The sequence below is a fragment of the Triticum dicoccoides genome, chromosome 3B (assembly GCF_002162155.2).
Source record: "Triticum dicoccoides isolate Atlit2015 ecotype Zavitan chromosome 3B, WEW_v2.0, whole genome shotgun sequence".
In the NCBI taxonomy this organism is placed as follows: domain Eukaryota; kingdom Viridiplantae; phylum Streptophyta; class Magnoliopsida; order Poales; family Poaceae; genus Triticum; species Triticum dicoccoides.
In genome coordinates, this window is record NC_041385.1 from 293,301,756 (window position 1) to 293,315,157 (window position 13,402).

Here is a 13,402-nt window from a genome sequence, read left to right on the forward strand (position 1 = left end):
TGACGGGGGCTGTTTGGGCGACACGGGTGGCGAGAGCAGCCCGACGCTCTGCACGAGCTCGGCGAGCGCCAGCCATGGATGCGACGAACGATCGAACAAGGAACAACGGAAGAAAGATTCTGGCGCACCCCTACCTGGCATGCCAAATGTCGGATATCGGGTTCCGGCAAAACCTTTAACGTTCGAACTCTGGGGTGCGCGCGAAGATCTTCCTCCTACCGATCCACATCCCAACGCCTCGCTGCGAATCTAAGCTACACGATGAACAACACAAGGGGCACAAGGTTTATACTGGTTCGGGCCACTGTTGTGGTGTAATACCCTACTCCAGTGCGTGGTGTGGTGGATTGCCTCAGGGGCTGATGATGAACAGTACAGAGGAAGAACAGCCTCGTGAGGGGTGTTCTTGTGGTGGTGTGCTTAGAGAGGAGTTGCTCCGTCTCTGTTGGCTTTCGGTGAGATCTTGATGATCGTCGCCCCCCCCCCCTACTGTGGTGGCTATCTATATATAGAGAGGACTTGGTCCTCTTCACAAATATTGAGTGGGAAGGGCGCCAACAACGGCCATTTTGAAGGAAAATATCTAGTACAAGTTATCCTGATTAAATTTGGTCTTTGGCTGCCAAAGGCTCTGGCGATGATGCCGTCTTGGGCTCCACGGTGACCTCCGTCCTGCCGCTCTGCTGGTCTTGGTCTTGTTGCACTTAAATGGTAACCTTTGCTTGATGCCTCAGTACTCCGCGCCTGCGCTTCCCCCTTTGCACCAAAGAGGAAACAAGGACACAGGGCAGACCGGCGCCCGCCTGCTGCCTGCCTGGTCTCGATCGTCATGGCTTGCGTCACGAGCACCTCGCGAGGTACCCCTGCCTTGATCTCTCCGCCTCCTTGCGAGCCTACCTGGTGAGGCCGTTCCTAAGGAAGCCTTGTGTCGTCCGCCCCGTGAGGATTGGGCCTTTGCGAGGGTCTTGAGCTTGAGTTAATGCAGATGGGCCGTGCTGGGCCACCCCTTGAGCGACGCCGCAGACAGCAGGCAGGCAAGTCTGGGGACTCCCGCTCCCAGAACACCGACAGACCCCGCCGTACGCCACCCCTGACCACTGTTGGGGAGACAGGAAACGAGCACAAGACCAAGGGGCCAAGGGGACGCTGGCAGCATCCTCGGCAACCATAGGCCCCCCGCCGAGGGGAAGGGCTCGCCGGCGCCTTCCCCGGCAGGGAACCTACCTCCAGGCAGGATCTTGCTCCACGCAGCGCGAGGAGGGCCCTGCCGCTGGGTTCCCCCCATGCTGCTCCCAACGTCCTTCGCGCTCCTGTGGGGGGTCCGCCATCCTGAGGGTCCTGGTGGTCGCCGCGTCTTGGTTCACCTGCGATCCATGGTCAGTGTAAGCGTGCCCCTGCGGCATTAAATGTACCGAAAGGTTGCCACCGTTGGGGATGTCAGCAGGGCTTGGCGGTGGTTCGAAGGAGAGCTCGGCCTCGTGTATGTCCAGTGCCCATCCTAGCATGGGGGATCGGCTGGGTCCCTCTCCTAGCGCGTGCCTTGGATCCATTGCGACAGGGACGTAGGGTTCTGGGCTGTTCACACTAGGGTGCCGCCTGGCCACCTAATGTTCCCGCCTGAAGCAGCCCCGCACCTATGGGGCACGTTCGGGGTGGCGTGGGCTGCTCCATGAGGCTGGTCGGCCTCGAGAGGCTCTCCGTGGCCCCTGGGAGGGGGAGCGCGGTTGTGTCGGGGATGTGAGCGCGCCCCCACCATCACCTGCGACGTGGGGAGGGTGCAGAACAGCGCCACCCCCTTGCATGCCGCATCCAACAGCTCGACGACCCATTCCAGCAAGGCGTCACGGCCGCTCTCAAGCAGCCTGCATCATAGGAGTTCATGGGCCACGATGACCGGTTCCAGCAAGTTCGCTTGTTCCCTGTGTGAGTGCGGAGCAGTTGCTGCAGCATAGTTCGCAGATCGCGTGGCTGCATGGCTGCAGCACAGTGCCAGAGGAGAAGGATGCACCGCGCGCCCTCCGCGGCCGGTCGCCCCCGACGGAACGTGGACCGCGAGCAGGGCAGAGTGGAGGTCTTCTTCATCGGTGGGTGCTGCTGAGGAGGTCTGGACGACCCGGTGCTCGACGTGGGCTCTCTGGGCGTCGGTCATGGCGTCGGTGGAATGGAGGAGGACTGGTTGATAGAAGAGAATATCCGACACACCCCTACCTAGCATGCCAAATGTCGGATTTCGGGATCCGGCATCCCTTGAGAGGTTCGAACTCTGGGGTGCGTGCGGAGATCTCAACCTACCCAGCTTGCCTACTCGCGATCCTCCCTAGCCTAGCGCGTCGAGCTCACAGAGACACAAAGACACAGAGATTTTTACTAGTTCGGGCCACCGTTGTGGTGTAATACCCTAATCTAGTGTGGTCTGGTGGATTGCCTCGAGGGGCTATGGACGAACTAGTACAAAGGATGAGCAAGCCTCAGGAGGTGAGGTGTTCTTGAGCTGGTGTGGTGTTCTACTTGTTTTGATTTCGGTCCTCTTATATGGTGGTGGCTAAGTCCTATATATAGTGGCCTTGGTCCTCTTCCCAAATATGAGTGGGAAGGGATTCCACAACGGTGGGATTTGAAAGGGGACAAGTAGTACAGTCTATCCTGACAAAAGTAGTCTTCGCCTGCGAAAAGCCTCTAGTCGTGACGCTGCGGTGGGCTCGGTGATGACCTCCGTCCTACCGTCCTGGCGGGCTTGGTCTTGTTGCACCAGAATGGAAACCTTTGGCTGATTCCTCGGGACTCCGCGCCTGTGGCTTGGCTCCCTTGCACTAAAGTGGAAACCTGCGCTCTACACCCGCTTGGCCCCCGCCTGTCCATGGTCGTCATGGCTCACGTAGCTGAGCCCCATGAGGTAGCTGCATAGAATGCTCCGCCCCTCAGGAGCCCTCCTGAGGAGGCCACTTCCTTCGAGGGTCTTGGCGTCGTCCGCCTCGCGAGGCTTGGTCCCTCGCGAGGGTCTTGGTGATGAAGATGGGACAGGACTGGATACCCTCAAGTCCAGGATGCCGACATAATCGACCACGACGATCGCCGGATAGAAGCGGTGATGAAGGCGGCGGGGATGACGCTGTGGGGCTCCCGCGGTTGCGTGTGTCAACGAAGAGGACGGGGCAGACGAGGCGAAGGCTCTGTCCACGGACAGGGGGCGATAGTGCAGCTCTGGGTGTGGCAACGGCGAGCGGCGGTGACGGCTTCTCGCGGGCGGTGCCCGGGGAGGAGCTAGAGAGGAGGAGAGAGACCAGGGAGCGATAAAGAGGAGAGAAGGTTCACGGGGCATCCCCGTGGCGTCACTAGAAGGGCCGGGGACGGGTAAAGCAGGCAGGGAGGAGGCCACGACGACGTCAGCGCTCGGCACCGAGCTGCTTTGGGACGAGGGGGAGGAAGACCACAAGAGGGGGTGGCCTGGTGGGCTAGGCCGGCCACTTGGGCTGCCAGGTGGCTGCACAAGTGATCCCAGGTAAGTCCTTCTCTCTCTTCTTTTCTAATACTTTCACTTTTCTATTTTCTATGATATTTAGGGCTTTATTAAAAATACTAAAACAAGCTCAAAATTCATGCAACTGCTTGAGGCTAATTTTTGGATTATTTCCAACAGTAGACATTTTAGTTCATGAATAGTTGGACATTTAAAATATTATGTAGCATTTGAATGCCCAAATACAAATAACATATTATTTAATTCAAAAAACCAGAATGGCCTGGAAAAATGTGCACCATTTTTGGCAGAGGTTGTCAATCAATTCAAAAATGATGAACTTTTCTCAGGAGCATTTTGGGTTTTTTGATTTTTTATTTGCCTAGTTGAATTCATTTGGTGCTAGGGTTTAAGCAATTCCCATTTCAAGTTTCTTTCAAGTTTAAACATGATGCAAACACTCTAATGCATGCACTGACTAGGGTTGTCACATACGTTATCCTATAACTCTCTAGGAGATCAAGAAGCGCCAGCCGAGCTCCAATCCTGAGATAAGGCCTCGTGCACGGCCAATGCAGCTTGGAATTTAGGCTAGGGCCTAGGCGCTTCTGACGGAGGCAAATGGGCAGGCGGCAGAGACAGAGTGGGACATGGAGGAGAGGACGGCTAGGCGGTTGGAGGAGGAGAGGAACAGGCACGACGAGTCTCACCGGGCCCTATAGGAGGTCCTCGTGGTCAGTTTCTCCTGCATATTAGCCAAATCAAGCACGTAATGTTCGTTTCATTACTAACTATTATGACTGACCCGTTAAAGCTAAATGTGCAGTCCGTGTGTGAAAGAACAAGTGCTCCCTGGGTAATTTTGGTAATTAATGTCAACATATCTCTTCTTGGACTAATACTTTCATCTAGTATATTTTAGATAAGTCCAACAATGGAGTTGCATGGATAGGAGGATGTGGAACCCCTTCAAGATGCTAAGGACAAAAGATTGGCTCGAGCTTCAAAGTCCAAGACTCTACATTTTATATTTTAGTGATCCAAGATCACATTGAGTCTATAGAAAAACTAATACTATTAAGAGGGGATGAGGTGTTGCTTAATGGCTTGCTTGCTCAAAGTGCTTAGTGATATGCTCCAAAGCCCACAACCACTTTCTTGTATCCACATATGTACCAAAAACAAAAGTCAAACTCGACCCCACTGATTTGATCTATCCGGCGCCACCGAGTTCATTTGCCGAAGCCACTGCCAGAAACCCTAGTCTTTTCGGTCTCACCGATAGGGATCTCGCTCTCACCTAGATGGGATTGCAAACTGTCGGTTTCCCTTCGTAACGTTTCAGTCTAACTGAGATGAGCGATCGGTGCCACCGAGTCTGCAATGCAATCTTTCTGTTTCCTTTTCGTAAAGCTTCAGTCCCACTGAGACGAGCGAATCAGTCCCACCGAGTTTGCCTAAACAACTCTCTGGTTAGCTTATTACCAAAGTTGGTCCAACCGAGTTTGAGTAATCGGTCCAACTGAGATTACATTATGCCCTAACCCTAATGATATCGGTCCCACCGAGATGACATGTCGGTCCCACCGAAATTGCCTAACGGTCGCATATGCATTGAATCGGTCCGACCGAGTTTTCTGATTTGATCCCACCAACTTTGGTATAATGTGTGTAACGGTTAGATTTTGTGTGGAAGCTATATATACCCCTCCACCCTCCCCTCATTCGTGAGGGAAGCCATCATAACATTCCTACACTTCCATTACCCATTTTCTGAGAGTGAGCCACCTACTCATGTGTTGAGACCAAGATATTCCAATCCAACCATATGAATCTTGATCTCTAGCCTTCCCCAAATTGCTTTCCACTCAAATCATCTTTCCACTAAATTCAATCCTATGATAGTGAGTTGAGTGTTGGGGAGACTGTCATTTGAAGCACAAGAGCAAGGAGTTCATCACCAACACACCATCTATTACCTTTTGGAGAGTGGTCTCTTAGATTGGTTAGGTGTGACTTGGGAGCCTCCGACAAGATTGTGGAGTTGAACCAAGGAGTTTGTAAGGGCTAGGAGATCGCCTACTTCGTGAAGATCTACCCTAGTGAGGTAAGTCCTTCGTGGGCGATGGCCATGGTGGGATAGACAAGGTTGCTTCTTCGTGGACCCTTCGTAGGTGGAGCCCTCCATGGACTCGCGTAGCCGTTACCCTTCGTGGGTTGAAGTCTCCATGAACGTGGATGCACGATAGCACCACCTATCGGAACCACGACAAAAACATCCGTGTCTCCAATTGCATTTGCACACTCCAATCCCATCCCTTTACTTTCTTGCAAGTTGCATGCTTTACTTTCCGCTGCTCATATACTCTTTGCATGCTTGCTTGATTTGTATTGTGAATGGTTAAACTTATTCTTAAACTCCACCTAATCTTGAAAAACTTAAAAACTGTCAACTTTGTGTGTTGAGTGTCTAATCACCCCCCTATAGACACCTCTTCTCGAACCTTTCAATTGGTATCAAAGCTTTGGTCTCCATTGCTTTGGTTTAAACACCATTGGAGGAAGATGGATGAGTCTAGTTTGGTGAGTCTTAGACATGGAGTGGCTATAATTGATGGAGAGTATTTTCATGAGTGGAAAAATGAGATGCTTGTGATTTTCAATAAATATCATTTGAACAAGTACATTACTCGCCCTTTTGCACCTGATGTTGATCCTATGCATCCTACTCTTGATGAGTCAATTGACATGATTCGCAATCATAGAACTATTCATCTTATCACTAGAGGTTGCCGAGAAACTTGATAGGTTGCTTGCATACTCTTAAGTGTGCCTACACCATATGGTAATTTCTTGAGGAACGATTTCCAAATTATTCGTTGCAAAATCTAGATGAAATTCTCCATAAGTCTATTGCCTTGAGTAAGATGAATTCCAGTGATCCTAAGTTTGGTGATTGTCTATTTGAGCTTACAAATCTTATGCATGCCAAAGGAGATGTTGGAATTATCAGCAATATTATTTTCGAAGCTATTAGAATTCATAACGAAGATCATTGTCAAACTCATTCTGATGAATCACCCTCTCTAGGAATTGATCAACCACATGACGATGTTGAACATGGACACTATGATGAGGATGATGATAGTGTCTTTGATCTTGATGATGCAATGAGACACTTTGGTCTTATGGCAAATCTTCGGGGATACATGGTAGGAGGAAAGGAATGGGTTCTTGATAGTGGATGTACCGATCACATGACCGGAGATAAATATATCTTTCATGAGCTTGCTGAAAACGACGGCCCTTGAAAGTATGTCACTTTTGGTGATAACTCAAATGGTAAGTTGGTTGGCCTCGTAAGGTGGCCACCTCACGTGATAGCTCCATACAAAATGTCATGCTCGTTGAATCCCTTGGCTATAATCTGCTTTCTATTTCTAGACTAGCTGACTTTGGCTTCAATGTTCTATTTACCGAAGTAGATTGCCAAGTGTTTTGTAGAGATAATCATAAAATGGTCTTTACTGGTATACACAAAGGGGATCTATACATTGTTGATTTCACTAAAAAGGCTCAACCTAGAACTTGCTTAATTGCTAAATCCTCTAAAGGTTTGTTGTGGCATAGACGGTTAGGTCATGTGGGCATGCGAAACCTTAACAAGCTTATTAAAGGTGATCGTATCCTTGGTATAAAAGATGTCATATTTGATAAGTATAGACTTTGCAACGCTTGTCAAGCAGGTAAACCGGTTGGAGGAAGGGATCCCGTGAAGAACATCATGACCACAATGAGGCCGCTCGAGCTACTTCACATGGATCTTTTCGGTCCCAACGCTTACAAAAGTCTTGGTGGAAATTTTTTTGGTCTAGTTATAGTTGATGATTTTTCAAGATTTACATGGGTGTTCTTTCTCGATGATAAATCACAGGTCCAAAAGATCTTCAAAAACTTCACTAGGAAGTCCCAAAATCAATTTGAAGTGAAGATGAAGAAGGTTCGCAGCGACAACGGAACGGAGTTCAAGAATGCTGGACACCTTTCTTGACGAAGAAGGGATTTCACATGAGTTCTCAGCTACATACACAACTCAACAAAATGGAGTTGTTGAGAGGAAGAACTGGACGCTCATTGAAATGGCGAGAACGATGATTGATGAGTACAAGACACCAAAGCACTTTTGGGCAGAAGCGGTTGAGACAGCTTGTCATGCGACAAATCGCTTGTATCTTCACAAGCTACTCGTCAAGATGGCATACGAGCTCCTCATCAGTAACAAACCCCAAGTTGGATACTTTCTAGTATTTGGCTCAAAGTGCTGCATTCTTGATAAGCATCGTCGTTCTAAATTTGCTCCTAAATCTCATGAGGGATTCCTACTAGGTTATGGCTCAAACTCTCACACATACCGTGTCTACAACAATTTCACCGGAAAGGTTGAAGAAATGGTAGATGCGAAGTTTGATGAATCTAACGACTCGCAGGTAGAGCAATTGCCAATTGATGTAGGAGATAAAGATCCTTCGGAAGCAATCCAAGACCTGTCTATTTGCAAGGTTTATCCAACGGAGGTGAAGGAGAGTACATCGTCCGTCCAAGTGGAAGCTTCTACCTCATGACAAGGTGAACCAAGAGTTGATATGGAGGCATCCACAAGTGGGACACACCAAGATGAAGAAAACGAGGAAGTACACCAAGATGAACCTCATCAAACTCCTTCTCCACCACGACGAGAAGACGACAACATCAACAACGATGAAGGCCAAGGAGAAGAACGAGACGATGAAGAAGATGTTCCACCGCGACCAAAACAAAAGCTCTCACGAGTTCGAGCAAGAGTTGCTAGAGACCATCTCGTCGAGAAAATCTACAATGATATCCAAACCGGGAGAATCACTCGCTCTAAATCTTGTTTGGCTAACTTTTGTGAACATTATTCATTCATCTCTAGCATTGAACCCATGAAGGTTGAAGAAGCATTGGAAGATTCGGATTGGATAAACGCCATGCACGAAGAACTACAGAACTTTGAGAGAAACCAAGTGTGGACGTTGGTCGAGAAGCTCGACAACAACCACAACATCATCGATACAAAATGGGTGTTTCCCAACAAGCAAGATGAACATGGACAACTGGTTCGCAATAATGCACGTCTTGTCGCCCAAGGCTACACTCAAGTCGAATGTATGGACTATGGTGAGACATATGCCCCCGTTGGTAGACTTGAGTCCATTCGCATCTTACTTGCCTATGCTAATCACCATGATATCACCTTATACCAAATAGACATTAAAACTGCTTTTCTAAAAGGTGAAATTGAGGAGGAAGTTTAGGTTAATCAACCTCTCGGCTTTGTTAATCCTAACAAACCCAATCATGTTTACAAGCTTCACAAAGCTCTTTATGGTCTTAAACAAGCTCCTAGAGCATGGTATCAATGCTAGTTCCTTATTGAAAAAGGCTTTGAGATTGGAAAAATTTATTCTCCTCTTTTCACTAAAAGGGTTAACGGAGAATTATTTGTGTGCCAAATTTATGTTGATGATATTATATTTGGATCAACTAACCCTCATTTTAGTGAGAAGTTTGGGAAGCTTATGTCGGAGAAGTTTGAGATGTCTATGATGAGTGAACTCAAGTTCTTTCTTGGTTTGCAAATCAAGCAAACTAAGGAAGGCACCTTCGTCTCTCAAACGAAGTACACCAAATACTTGTTCAAGAAGTTCAGTATGCAAGAATGCAAAGGTATGAATACACCCATGCCTACTAGTGGACATCTTGACTAGACCAAAGATGGTGAACCTGTTGATCAAAAGGTTTATCGCTCTATGATTGGTTCATTATTGTACCTATGTGCCTCTCGTCCCGATATCATGCTAAGTGTGTGCATGTGTGCATGATATCAAACGGCCCCTAAACAATGTCATCTTAAGGCCGTGAAAAGGATAGTGAAATACTTAATTCATACACCAAACTTTGACATTTGGTATCCAAAGAGGGCCTCTTTTAATCTTGTTAGCTACTCCGATTCGGACTATGCAGAGAGACAAGGTTGATAGAAAGTCCACTTCGGGTACTTATCAATTTCATGGTAGATCTCTTATGTCTTGGTCCTCCAAGAAACAAAAATCGGTATCCTTATCCACCGCCGAAGCGGAATACATTGCCGCTGATTCATGTTGTGCTCAATTACTTTGGATGACGCAAACTCTTAAAGATTATGGGATATATGTGAAACATCTTCCTTTGCTTCGTGACAATGAAAGTGCTATTAAGATTGCTCACAATCCCGTGCAACACTCTCGAACTAAGCACATTGAAGTTCGTCATCATTTCATCGAGATCATGTTGCTAAGGGTGATATTAATCTTAAGCACGTTCGCACCGACAAGCAATTGGCGGATATCTTCACTAAACCACTTGATGAGAAAGTGTTTTGCAGGTTGAGAGGTGAATTGAACATCATTGATGTCTTAAACTTGGAGTAGGAACTCCATGTGAATACATGCAAGACATGAGCCTATGACTAGTCCTAGATATTTCTCTTATGATGATAATCATATGTGTGGAGGATATAGCTACTGAGTATAAACCAGCCAGGAGGGTCCGGTTCACCCTTGATTATGTTAAAGCCCATGAAGATCCAGAAGATGGTGCTTTACTAAAGAAGCATAGAAGCCCGAAGCCCAAAGGCGGATTAGGGCCCATAGTGGTAAACCACCATGACTATGTAAACTTGTATTATAAGTTAGGAAAGGAGAGACCGAGCCAAACACTTTGTATGAGTCGGCCTCGGGACTCTGTAAACCGGCCGGGCGTCAACCTGTGTATAGAAAGGGGCGACCCGGCGGCGGTTTAGGGACAACAGACAACAACTCGAGACTCAGGCAAGCATTTTCCGCTCCCTGATCATCGAAACCCAATCAATCCATCACAACTAGACGTAGGCTTTTACCTTCACCGAAGGGGCCGAACTAGTATAACTCCCGTGTCCCTTGTCCATTTTAACCCCTTCAAGCTAACCCATTGCGATGGCTCCACGACTAAGTCCTTTCACAAGGACATCTGACGTGATAATTCCACGACAGTTGGCGCCCACCGTGGGGCTATCACACGATGGTGTCGAGTTCTTGAAGGGCTGCTCTGAAGGACTTAAGGGGTACGTGATCGGCCGGATGACCAAAAGTCGTCGCGGGAAGCTTTAGATCGACGGCAAAGGATGGGGCCCTGAGGCCAGGTCAATCGAGTACAGGTACCGGGTCCCCTTCGGCGGAATTCATGTCTTCATTGGCAAGATCGGCGAACCGGGCCCTGAGCCGAACATCTACACCGACCTCATTGAGACGGCTCAGCGTGCGAGTCCTGCCCGGGTTACGCCCACCGTGAAGCGTGCGTTCGTAGAATGCGTCCATGGGATCGGATCTGAACCGGTGTCTGAGGGCGACACGGCGGTATATTCCGACGGCGAGTCATCCACTGGCGAAACTGAGTCCTTGTACCAGATTCATGACGGTATGCCCGAGGGATATTCCGATGGCAATAGTATTCCGGACCTCCCTGAAGCGCCGAGCCGGGTTGCTATTTACATGGCCGGCATGCAACCTGTGTTACAGTCTTCATCGACCGCAGCAATGACTACCGGATCAGTGGCCGCGGTAGGTGCCTCGGCGCGCCGGCCGGCGCAGGTTCTCTCCGGTTTAAGGGACGCTTGGGCGACCTTGTTAACCGCGACAGTCACCCCGGATACGCAGGATCGGCACAATGCGGAAGTTGCGAGGATGAAGGAGCAGATTACGCAGGCTAAGGCAGACCTGGTGGCTGAGGATAATAGGATGGCTGAGGAACAGGGCGCTTTGAATGCTCAAGCACAACAGATACAAGCACAGAATTACCGGCTCATGTTGGACCGGACCGCATCAGAGGAGGTGTTACGGAGGAAGTATCGGTCGCGCCTACCGCCGGTTTACGAAGGGTTAAATCTCTTTCAGACCCCAAGCGTTGGGCCGAGCAATCCGGAAGCCGCAGACCAAGCCGAAGCGCCAAGCATCGCCCCGGATCAGCCACGAGCAATGGAGCTACCCCGACGGACAGTTAACCCGCCACAGTATGTACCTACACCGCCGGGTCACTTTTTGCGCCCCCTGGATAACATGATTGCTGCGGCTTCACGCTTGGCAGCCATTCCAATGGAAGGAGATTCAATAGAGGCAGTTGAGACACGGCGGGCGAGAGATCTTCTTCAAACCGCCGTAGTGCAGCAACAGGCTTATTCATATAGCCGGGACAGGATCCATTCAACCCCCCGTCCGAGCCCAAGTTATAGCAGGCGGATGGACGAACCAGAGGTGTCTAGTAGCGTGCGGCGTCGCAATGCTCAAGAGGTAGTAGACCATGGCAGGGCTCGAAGGGATGGCGCTTTGGATCGTTATCAACCCGCCCCGGTTCAGCCAACAGTGTCGGTTGACAGAGGCATCGGGCTTGCTTTCAGTTCCAGGGGAGTACCCGGCTCTCCGTAACGTGCATCTGCCCAAGGATTTCAAGGGACCGCGCAAGGTGCCTAACTATACGACGGATCAACCGCCTGAGGCGTGGGTCGAGACTTATGAGATGGCAATGGAGATACTGGATGTGGATGAAGCAGCTTGTGCAAAGTACTTCACGATGATGTTGGAAGGACCAGCCCGCACTTGGTTGAAAAATCTACCAGCTAATTCCATCGAGTCACGGGATAAGTTGAAGGCCCGGTTTATAGCCAATTTTAAGGATACGTGCAAACAGCCCATGTCCATTATAGATCTGGATGCTTGTGTTCAGGGTGAGAACGAGTCCACAACTCATTGGGTGCACCGTGTCTCAGAAGTTTTGCACTCGTCCGACCGGATTAACGCTGGCCAAGCGATTATCACGCTGGAACGTAATTGCCGGTTTAAGTCACTAAAGGAGAAGTTGGGGCGGCTCAAGCGCCACTGCAACGACCTGGGAACCCTCATGGCAGCCTTGGTAAAATACGCCGATTCTGATAATACCAAGGATCCCGATTCTCATAATGAGAAACCGGAGAAGGGAAAGAGGAATGGTGGTGCAAAGGGACAGTAGCACAACCAGGGAGGCCATGGGAATAATGGTAAGCGTAAAGAGGATTCAGACTTTGTGGCTAATGCTAATGTGCAGCATCGTAGGGGTAAACCGCCCCAGCGTGGTGGGACGATGAATCTGGAGCGCTTGTTGAATCAGCCTTGTCCAAAGCATGGAACGAAAGAAGTCCCTGCAACACATCTCTGGAAGGATTGCAACATCATGAAGGAGTTCAAAAATTCTGATCTCTTCCGGTATGATCAGGGCCCGTCGGGCGGTTCAGGTCCTGGTTTTCATGGTGGCGGCGGTTCAAGCTCTGGGTTTCAGAATAATCATAGTAACCAGAACAACCAAGGTTGCAATAACCAACAGAATGGTCAAGGGAATCAGCAACAGTCGGGTTACCAGAGTCACCCGAAGCAGCTGAATGGTGGACAATATCATGTATTCACCACTAGTCTGTGCAAGCGTGATCTGAAGCTGCATAAGAGGGCAGTCAATGCGGTTGAACCAGCAGTTCCACGCTATCTGCGGTGGTCGGAACAACCTATCATGTGGAGTAGGGAGGATCATCCGCACCGGGTTGACAATCCGGGTCAGCTAGCTCTGGTGGTGGCACCTCAGGTGGGAGGTTACAAGTTCACCAAAGTACTCATGGATGGAGGAAGCAGTATTAATATTCTGTATTATGAGACATTCCATCGAATGGGGTTGACAGATAAGAATCTTAGACCGTCCAATATTGTGTTCTATGGTGTGGTACCAGGAAAGTCAGCATATCCAGTGGGCAAGATGGCCTTGGAAGTTGTGTTTGGGGATGAACATGATTCCCGGTCTGAGACATTGACTTTTGAGGTGGTGAGAATC